This window comes from Dendrobium catenatum, unplaced genomic scaffold, assembly GCF_001605985.2.
Source record: "Dendrobium catenatum unplaced genomic scaffold, ASM160598v2 fragScaff_scaffold_188, whole genome shotgun sequence".
Classification (NCBI taxonomy): Eukaryota; Viridiplantae; Streptophyta; class Magnoliopsida; order Asparagales; family Orchidaceae; genus Dendrobium; species Dendrobium catenatum.
In genome coordinates this window covers 259339-269012 of record NW_021318650.1, presented here as the reverse complement: position 1 = coordinate 269012, position 9674 = coordinate 259339, and the positions used below count along the sequence as shown (strand labels likewise).

Genomic DNA, 9674 nt, shown 5'->3' with positions numbered 1-9674 from the left:
GAGGAATTGTAAAGGATTCTCCGCCTTGCTGTGGGGGAAAATGAGAGTCACTTTGGTAATAGTGCAATACCTAAAGAGGGAGTCTTCATGGAGTAGATATAGGTCATGTTTGACTGAACCACTATAAATCTTTATGTCAATTATATTCTACATTTTATTTTATGCAATTTTATTATTGTGATTGAAAAGCTTATTTCAAAAAGATAATCAAATTTGGAAATTTGTTAAGTCAAATTTTCTATTAAAATATCCAAAAAAATTTAAATTATCAATTCACCCCCCCTCTTGGCTAGCCTTGAAACAATTGCACAAGTTTAATAACCTATATAGAATCAATAATTAATAATGTATGTGGTTTAGATTAGCGATCATTATTACACTTTGAAGAGGAGTTAGTCTACCATTGGCCTAATTGGTAGAGTGAACATCATAATTTGTGTTAGGGGGGTTTGCATATGCGCAACCACTATCTTTTAAAAATAGAGATTTTTGAAAGTTCGTTAGGGAGTTTAGGCCCTATGAACTAGTCCCGAGGCTAATCAAGAGGGGGGGGGGGGGAATTGGTATTTTAAAAAATTCTTTAAACAAAAGAACAAATATCACAAATCAAAGTCACCATAGAAAAGCAAGTGCAGAAAATTAAAGTGCGGATGAAGTAAAAAGAACACAAGGGTTTATAGTGGTTCGGTTAACTTGACCTACGTCCACTCCCCGGAGGAGCTCTCTGAGTATTGCACTACCAACGTGACTCTCCTTTAGCCCCCACAGCTAGGAGGAGAAGCCCTTATAAAAACCTCCTTTTTGGCACCCCGGCAAGGTAGAGAACCCCACTCCTTTTGCTTCCTCCTAAAGCAGGCAGAGAACCTCGATCAATCGCTGAAGCTTACCTCTACTAACCCTTTCAAGAACAAGAGACTCTAGTGGAAGAAGAAGTGGAACAATGCTTGGAGCAACCCTTGTGAACTCCCTCAAAAGCTCCCCCTCACAAGATCCTCTCTCTCTCTCTCTCTCTCTCTCTTTTAAGTTTTCTAAGTTCAAGACAGCAGCCAAGGATGTTAAAAAATGTTGAACAATAGCTTTTAAATAGAAGAGCTTCAAAGGAGCTCATTAAATGCAAGTTGCCGACTTTATCATCCAGGATGATAATCCTATCGTCCTGTATGATCAATTCAAATCACAGACGATTGGCAGAACATCGCTCTGAAAATGAACTGGACGATTAAAAATTGGCTTGATCATCCAGGCCGATCTCACGATCGTCCTGGAAGATCAGTTCAAATCAGAGGAAAATCGTCCAGAGCATCGCCCGGAATTCAAGCTGTCCGATTCAGATCGGCCAGAACACCGCCCGAAATTTGGTCTGGCCGATTGTTTTCTTCCAGGAGCAATTAAGGGTTTTTGAATAAATTGTCCTGGCCGGTCTTGCGATCATCCAGGATGATGTGATCGTATCAATCATCCTTAATTATTTCCTTGATTGCCGAATCAATTTAGGCATAATTATGCAATATCGTTTAGGCCTATCCAAGATCGTCCTGGCCGATTTTCAAAAATACATAATACCTAAATTGATTATGGCGGCTATTTCTTTATGTTTTGAGCCTATCGTCCTAGATGATATAAGTATCATCCGGGCCGATCTGTTAATGACAGCTGCCTTAATTAAGAAACCTTGTTTAGAGTTTCTGTTTTGAACTCAATTGTCCAGATTTGTATAAATATCATCCAGGACGATGTTAGTTAAAACATAAATTCTAAATCTCTCAAGTGTGTGTGTGTAGGGTTACTTAACATCAGCCAGTTCAAACATTTGCAATTGACTTAAGAAAGGAAAAAAAAAAAGAAAATTACATACTGACTCAACCCTAATCTACCCAGTCTTGAGCTGGTTCCAATTTCCGTCCGATCTTTGAATGTTGAAAATGTCAGTAGTAAAAGGCAGTCGAAAAGAAGCAAGAGTGTTTGCTAATCCTCAAAACATAATCCATTAAATTGAATTTGCAACAATTTTAATAAATCATAATTAAATCATGATAAATATTAAATAAATTATATGTGGTTCATATTAAAATGCTTAATCAAGGAAAACTAAAATCCCCATCATAAACCATAATGGACAATAATGAAAGTGCATATGAAAATATAAATGAGTTATGAAAGCACAAAATGAGGATGTCTATCCAAAGTAAAAGGAATCCAAAATAATGAATCTTTAGTCTGAAGATGATTTCTTTTGAAAGTTGTTTAGTAGGAGGATCCTACCCTAGAGAGCCTAAAGGCCCGAAGACAATAAATAACCTCATTCTGTATATGACCTAAGAAATTATAGGTGTAGATTTTCAAGCTAATTAGTATGTATGCTTCCATTTCTTTATTATAGACCCCAGTCTTTATATATAAGTGGCATTTTTCCAAAAGGACTATTCTTTTATATACCTTGTGATGATTGATTGTTGATGTGATTATTAATTATTTATAAACTAGAACTTCTTACCTTTCTTAGCATGCAGATAATTTTGCCTATATATACGTTAAGCTCTTAGGATCTATGGATTTATCACCTAAAGTACCCATATTTACTTTTCCATGAGCAAGGCATACATATATACTTTTCTACTGATACACTAAACTCACACATGTCAGCACCAAGTGAGGGGTAGTTATTAAGTATAAATTATATAGTATTTTATTATTTTAAAAATTAATAAATATGTTATTTTTAGTTGATGTTGTGTAGAAATATCTCATAAAAAGGAGAAAATTTCATAAGATTTGAACCAACACCACAACACTCAAACTACCAGCACTACAGCATCCATAATTCCCTAGTGCCAAATCAAAAAAATCAGAGTATTGAAATCTTAGGAAAATCAACAATTAATTTAGTGCCCCGGCACAACTAAGGTCAGCATCGCAGCACTTCATAATATTCTAGTGCTAGAAATCAACATCGTAGAACTTAACTCTTAGGAATTTGAGCATCAAAGAGCTAAACATTACAACACCACAATGCTAGATTGCATATTCAAGCACCATAGTGCTCAACTTTTTTAGCACCACGGTGGAGCAGTTGCATAAATTAGGAGCCATGCAAACTCAATCAAAAGATGCACCATGTTAAGCATCACAGAACTTGTGTCTATTTTAGTACAAGTATAAGTAATTCTTCAGTTTGTTTGAGTGAGTGTAATAGTTTATTAGAGTTCTATATGGGTTTGTCATCTTTAGTGAGTATTAAGTGTTTTAAGTGTAGTGCCCCCTTAGAGTCAACTCTAAGGGAGGCCAAAAATGAAAAAGATATTTCATTTAGAAGATAGTCATCCCGCCTATAACAAGAAATCAGGCATTTGGAGGTGAAAGGAGTGTGGAGAGTGCATTGTACTATCTAGGCGACTTTTGATTCTACTTTTACTCTTGTACTTTATCTTATATTAAAGCAAAGAAATCTAGTTTATTTTCTTTTCTTTTTATGGCCGGCTAATTTCTTAGTTGTGGGCTAATAATGTAAATCCTTTGTAAGTACTAATGTAGGCTCTTATTCTTTGAATGAATAACAAATGTTTTCAATAACTCCCATTCTTAATTTAATGCATACAAACTAGTGATATATTATCCTGATGGAGGAATAATGAAATAATTAGGAGTGTTGGAATGAAACTCTTGCATGCCTAGACATAGGATGTTTAGAGTTCTATGTTATAAGGATATATAATAATTATAGGAAGGCCATAAACCTCTATTTACATCGCTACGAGCTTGTGGAGATTTTAGAATGTATATACTCTGATCCACATCAAACATAGAAGAGTTTGCTTAAGGAGATATGAGGTAATTCACATTTGTTAGTCCAAAATATTTAATTATCCAGTATCATATCTTTTCTTTCGCATTGCCCAGCAAAGATAAAATCTCAAACCATGTGTTCATTCAGTAGGATAAATAGTATAGCTATAGTAAGTAGTACTAATTAATTTTCATGCTACCAGAGCAGTTCCTCTTGTAATTGACACTCTCTCAATCACTTTATTACTTGATTTAACATGTTCACTTGTGAATTTAGTGGGTATTGCATATCAAATAAAATGTAAGCAAACTTTAACCCATTGCATAAACATAATTCACACATTTAATGCAAACCCAATCTCCCCGTTAGTGGCCTCGATGGGACTGAGCTTCCTATTCTTATTGGTATAGGGTCATTATGTTATTACATTTTCTTAAAAAAATTGATCATGTAGATTGCATTAGTTCTAATATAAAAATTTAGATATTAGGTAAAAGTTTTTAAATTACATTAGTTGGGTACATTCAAACTCATAGCATATTAAATAAAACCTTGATTTAAATCTCTCAACTATAAACCATTTTTCCTAAGTAAATAAGAGCCTACCTATTCTGCATGCATATAGACTAAGATTCATTATTTTAAAGTGTTTATGTGGTTTAGTTGGCATTCAAATCTATGAATATGTAAGTCTAATAATTTTTTTCTTCCTTTTGAATTCTTTTAAGGATTAAAGGTATAAGCCTTACCTCATGTATTCCTTCACTTCTTAGATTAAAATTGAATCGCTACTCTATAGTAATTCACCTTATATTTAAGTTTTGTGGAAGACTTAAAATCATAATTCATCCTCTTCTAAGAATATAATCTTGTTATTTTAATAATTTGATCAACTTAAATCTAAATTTATTATCATGCACAAAAATATAAAGCCCAATTATATAATAGGTTCGAACACTTCTATGTTTCTCAAAAATCTCATTATTACCTACAATTAAGCTAGTGATCTCTAGAATGATTTAATCATCTTTGATACACTACCTATTAATGAATACATGATTGAAAATCATTATCTAAATTATCAAAATTTGAGAATATTTATTCACCCCTTTAATTGAGAGTTTTCTTAAGAGATTATTTTGGTGCTAAGCTCCCTACCTTTTTCAGAATCTCATTGTTCCCTTTTTGGGGAACTTAGAAACCTATGCATAATATAAATCCTATTTTATCTTTCTATGATAGGGGAAAAGTCATTTGGGATCATAGTCAAATTTTCTCAAATATATAATTGCATTTTCAAATCTAAAGTAGAATATCATTTCTATCTTTCGAGATAGTATGTTATTCTCTATATTATATTTGATTATTAGAATAGAGAAGTATATTTATATTTTTAAATCGATAGTAAAACACTATTTTTATCTTTTGAGATTGTATGTTGTTCTCTAGGCAAATGTAATTATAGAAATTTAAATCTCAAATTGGATGGCAGTTTGTTTTCCCATTATGTTCTTCTCTATGTAGTATTTAGTTATATAACAACAACAACAAAATCAAGCCTTTGTCCCACTACGTGGGGTTTACTACATAAATTCTATGTAGTATTTGATTATAGAAATATAAATTTATGATTACATGGTGTTTATTTACCTATAATCCCTTGTAGGTAAAAGAATAAACAAACATGATAATAAGGGAATGGGAATCAAACCCAAACAATCAAGGAATCTTTTAAACATGAAAGAATGAGTAGTTTTATAATAAAATAAAATTATACAAAGTTTCATAAAAATCAGAGGTGTACCAATCACAAAATCAGGAGCATCCCTAACCTCCTACTAAGTCAAGCTATGTACTCTAGGCCATGCTAGGGTGTAGACTCTTTTTAAGCGCCTCTTAGCTATATATTAGTAAACCTCCCATGAACTCTACTATAAGATTCCTTAAAAAGATCCTATTAGAACTTCCCCTTGCTTCTGTCATGACTTTGATCTCCTTTAATATCAAATTTACCCTCAAACATTCTATGTAGTAACTTGTAGAAAAAATAACATTTTTATTTTTTTTTTCTTTTTGAATTTTCAATCTAAAGATTAACCAAAACTAATCACCAAAACCCTTTTCCATAAATATAATCACAATGAAACCAGTGTACAATAAGTAAATTACAAAGAAATTAAATCATAGAAAAGTAAGAAAATGCAAACCAAGGTTTACAGTGGTTCAATTAAATTGATCTATGTCAACTCCCCAAAAGTCATCCTCTTTAGGTATTACACTAAATAATGAATCTCCTTAAGCCAACAACGAGGCAGAGAAGCCCTTCTCCCTTATCACAAGTGAAGAATCTCCTTTACAGCTCTTTAAACCATAAATAATCTCCCTCATCTCGCTTCCACAACCTAGCAAAGATGTAATCCTTCTTTTTGCCTCCAAGCCTGGCAAAGATGACGATCCCTCCAGTTGCTTCCTAGTTCAGCATAGATGTTGATCCTTCCTTTCACCTGTCAATATGACAAATATGTCAAATTCCTAGCCTCCTCTATTAGCTAGCCTTTGGCCGCAAAGACTCTCCCCAAAATTCCTCTCTAAGAGCTCCAACATAACACAATTGGAGAATGCAAGGTGCTGCATGCTAGCGGAGCAATCATGTGACCCCTCTCACAACCTTTGACTCCCTTAAGGAACTCTCCCTCTCAACCTTATAACTTATATCTCTAAAGTGAATATGGACAATCTTTAAGATCACTCATAAAAACAAACTATCACGTAGCTCCTAAAAGACTTCCTCATATCAAAACATAAAACAAATACCCAATATATAATATAGGAATAAGAAAATAAATGTCTAATAATCTGTGTAATCATCAAAATATATGATTGAGTTCCTAGATTACAACACAAACATGAATTATTGTCCCATAGTAACATCTACCATGATGCTTCCTTCCTTAAGAAGCACATGCTAAATACTACCAAAAAAAAATAGATGAACCATTATTATGGTGTCATGCCCTAGAACCAAATAGAAGAATTAAAATATGAAACTATATATCTTTTTGTATTATTGAACACATTAAACCTAACTAAATAATTTAAAAGTAATTAAATAATATAAACATCCATCAAAATTTCATTGAATACAAATAATCCAGTATAAATTGGTCTACACATCAAAACATAAGAAAATTTGGACCATCAAATACATCTCAATTGAACTAGATCCTAAAAAACAAAACCTTATTGACACATACTAAGTGAGACCTTTCCCCTTTCCTAAAATAACATGAAGCATAAAGAGATAGCAACTATTTTATTAGTAGGCTTCCCTAATTACAACTACAAATATCTAAAACCAAATTTACAATTATTAAAATAATATATTTAATAGTATTTAATCGAATAAAACTTTAACCTTAATAAAATATTAATATTTTTACATGTTATTATTTATTAAATCATATAAGAAAGGTGACAACTACTTTACTTAGATTGTATATTCGTCAGAAACATGAACTTGAACAAAATTTAGGTGTCAATGCAACTTGCTTATCAGCATTAGAAACATGAGTTTTAAGTAGAAGCATCGATATGCATTACTTTTTGACTTGGTTATGCATAAAATACATATCTCTCAATACATACTTATAATTCTACTCCCACTTATGCATCCCAAGGTCAGCCCACCTGCTCATAGCAGAGTAATTCCCCTTATAACTTCACTTTTATTTCTAATCCCTTTATCCTCCAATGTTTGATTGAAAAATTTATTTTAAAATTTTAATTTTCTTTAGGAGAATTTAATGAGAATTTAATTTCTATAATTTTTAATTTTAAAATTGAACATGCCATTATGAATGATATATCACCTTACAAGGGAAAAATATAATTCCCTAATGGGTTCAGATTATAAAATTATAAGTTCATCATGATTATCATTCTCAAACTCAAGGAAGAATCACATATGATCACAGAGAGTCAAAATAATATTTTATCAAGTGTTTGAATATAATAATTTGGATAAGAGATCATTAATTTTATAATCAAAGTCATGATAATAGAACGATATATATTCCCAAGGAAAGAAGATATCATTTACTATCAATCATTTGAATATGAATATAATGATAGTTGAATTTGGTTTTTTCAAATATAATTAATTAAAATTTTGAATACTTGATTTTAAAAAATTAATTTGGGTTCTAAATCTCCTATGAGTTTAAACCCTTATAGTTAATATATCGTAAGAAATTGGAATTTTCTATGAAAACTCTTGATTCAAATAATGGTAGAAATTTTATCTGGAATTTCTCAAGGATTGATACCAAAGGATTGAAGTTAGAATTTTAAATGGGAATGAATTAAAATTGAACACTTATTTTTAGAGGTCAAAGGAGAAAGGTAGAAGGCATTTTGGGATTCTAAAATAATTTAAATATTTTAATTCATGTTGAAGAAGATTTTAATTCATGTTGTCAATTTATTAAAACATTGGGATTCGATTCTCGGAGGTTGGGGACTTCTGATTATGGGTTTGCAGTGGATCCTAAGTCTAAATTGGGCACTGAACGATAATAGTGACCTGAACCTAGCTAATGTAAAGCCAATTTGGACTTACCCCAGCTTGGATTAGAGAGCTAGCTAACCACCTAAGTCCTTAAAATCTATTAGTCCGATCTCTTATACAATAATGGTAGAGATGTTATTTAATTAAGTTTGAGGAATTGAGACTGATATCTAGAGTAGATCATAATTGGCCCCTTTACTTATGTAGGATAATTGATGCTTGAAAATAAAATGCAATTAAAATTTTGACTAATTTAAAATTATTTATAATGAAATGCATGCAAATTGACTCAATAAATGCATAAATTGAATGAAGAAGTTTTAAAAAGGCTTAAAAATAGATTTTATCCTAGGGATTACACAACTTTGCCTTGGTAGAACTGCACTCTAATATGTCAGATGGCTTGCCAGAACTCACAAGCGTGGAGGTGCCTTACAAGGAAGATAAAGTACACTATCGCATGTAACCCTTGATGAGCTCAAGCTTACTTCTTAAAATTATTAGAGTTTCTTTGTTGACCTGATATTTTTTTAAAATTATTTGAAGTAGAATAAATTTTAACCATTCCCTCATGAACTTTTGATCGAATCCAGGCTAAATAAAAATGGCATGCAATAAAAAAAAACTAAAAAAGATATGTAATTTCTATTACACAGTCAATGAAAATAAAATTAATTAAATTTATCAAATAAACTCAAACCCCATGCAAGTGCTACTTAATAGTATAACCCAAGGTCTTTGTTGCAAATTAATAATCAAGATTAAGATTATGATTTTTAATGATAACAAAATATTATTGTTATGATTTTATTTTTATTTTCTCCTAATATATATTAGATTTTTCTGGTTGTTTCTGTGAGTACTAATATTTCAGGGAAATCATATATTACTTCAGATTGTTAAAGACTTCAAGATAAGGTAAAATAGGATTTCATGTAAAAGAGTCTATATATCTTTGTTTTTATTTCTTGAGTCTGAGCAAGTGTAATTATAATTTGATAACTATGCACAGATAGGGGGAGAGTGGCTTAGTTTTTCTCTAGAATCTAATTACTCAAATCATGGATTAATTTTCTTAACTAATCGTACTACATGATATACAGTCGTATAGATGACTAACAATGTACAAAATTTGGTTCAAACCAGATCGTATCATAAGAACTTATCATTTTTGAACTGTTTATATAGTACGATATTAATTCATACAAAAGACTAATAGTGTATGAAATTTGGTTCATACTAGATCGTATCGAATAATTGATAGTTATTTTGAACTATTCGTATTGTACGATATCAAGTCGTACTATAGGATGTCAAGTCATA

General features: G+C 31.4%; 1 non-coding gene across 1 annotated transcript; it reads left to right on the top strand.

The window, feature by feature from the left end:
- The first annotated feature begins 314 nt into the window (after positions 1-314).
- LOC114579152 lies at positions 315-470 on the top strand. Its single transcript, XR_003700000.1, has one exon. It is a non-coding gene; the product is annotated as a U1 spliceosomal RNA (small nuclear RNA).
- The last annotated feature ends 9204 nt before the right edge of the window (positions 471-9674 follow it).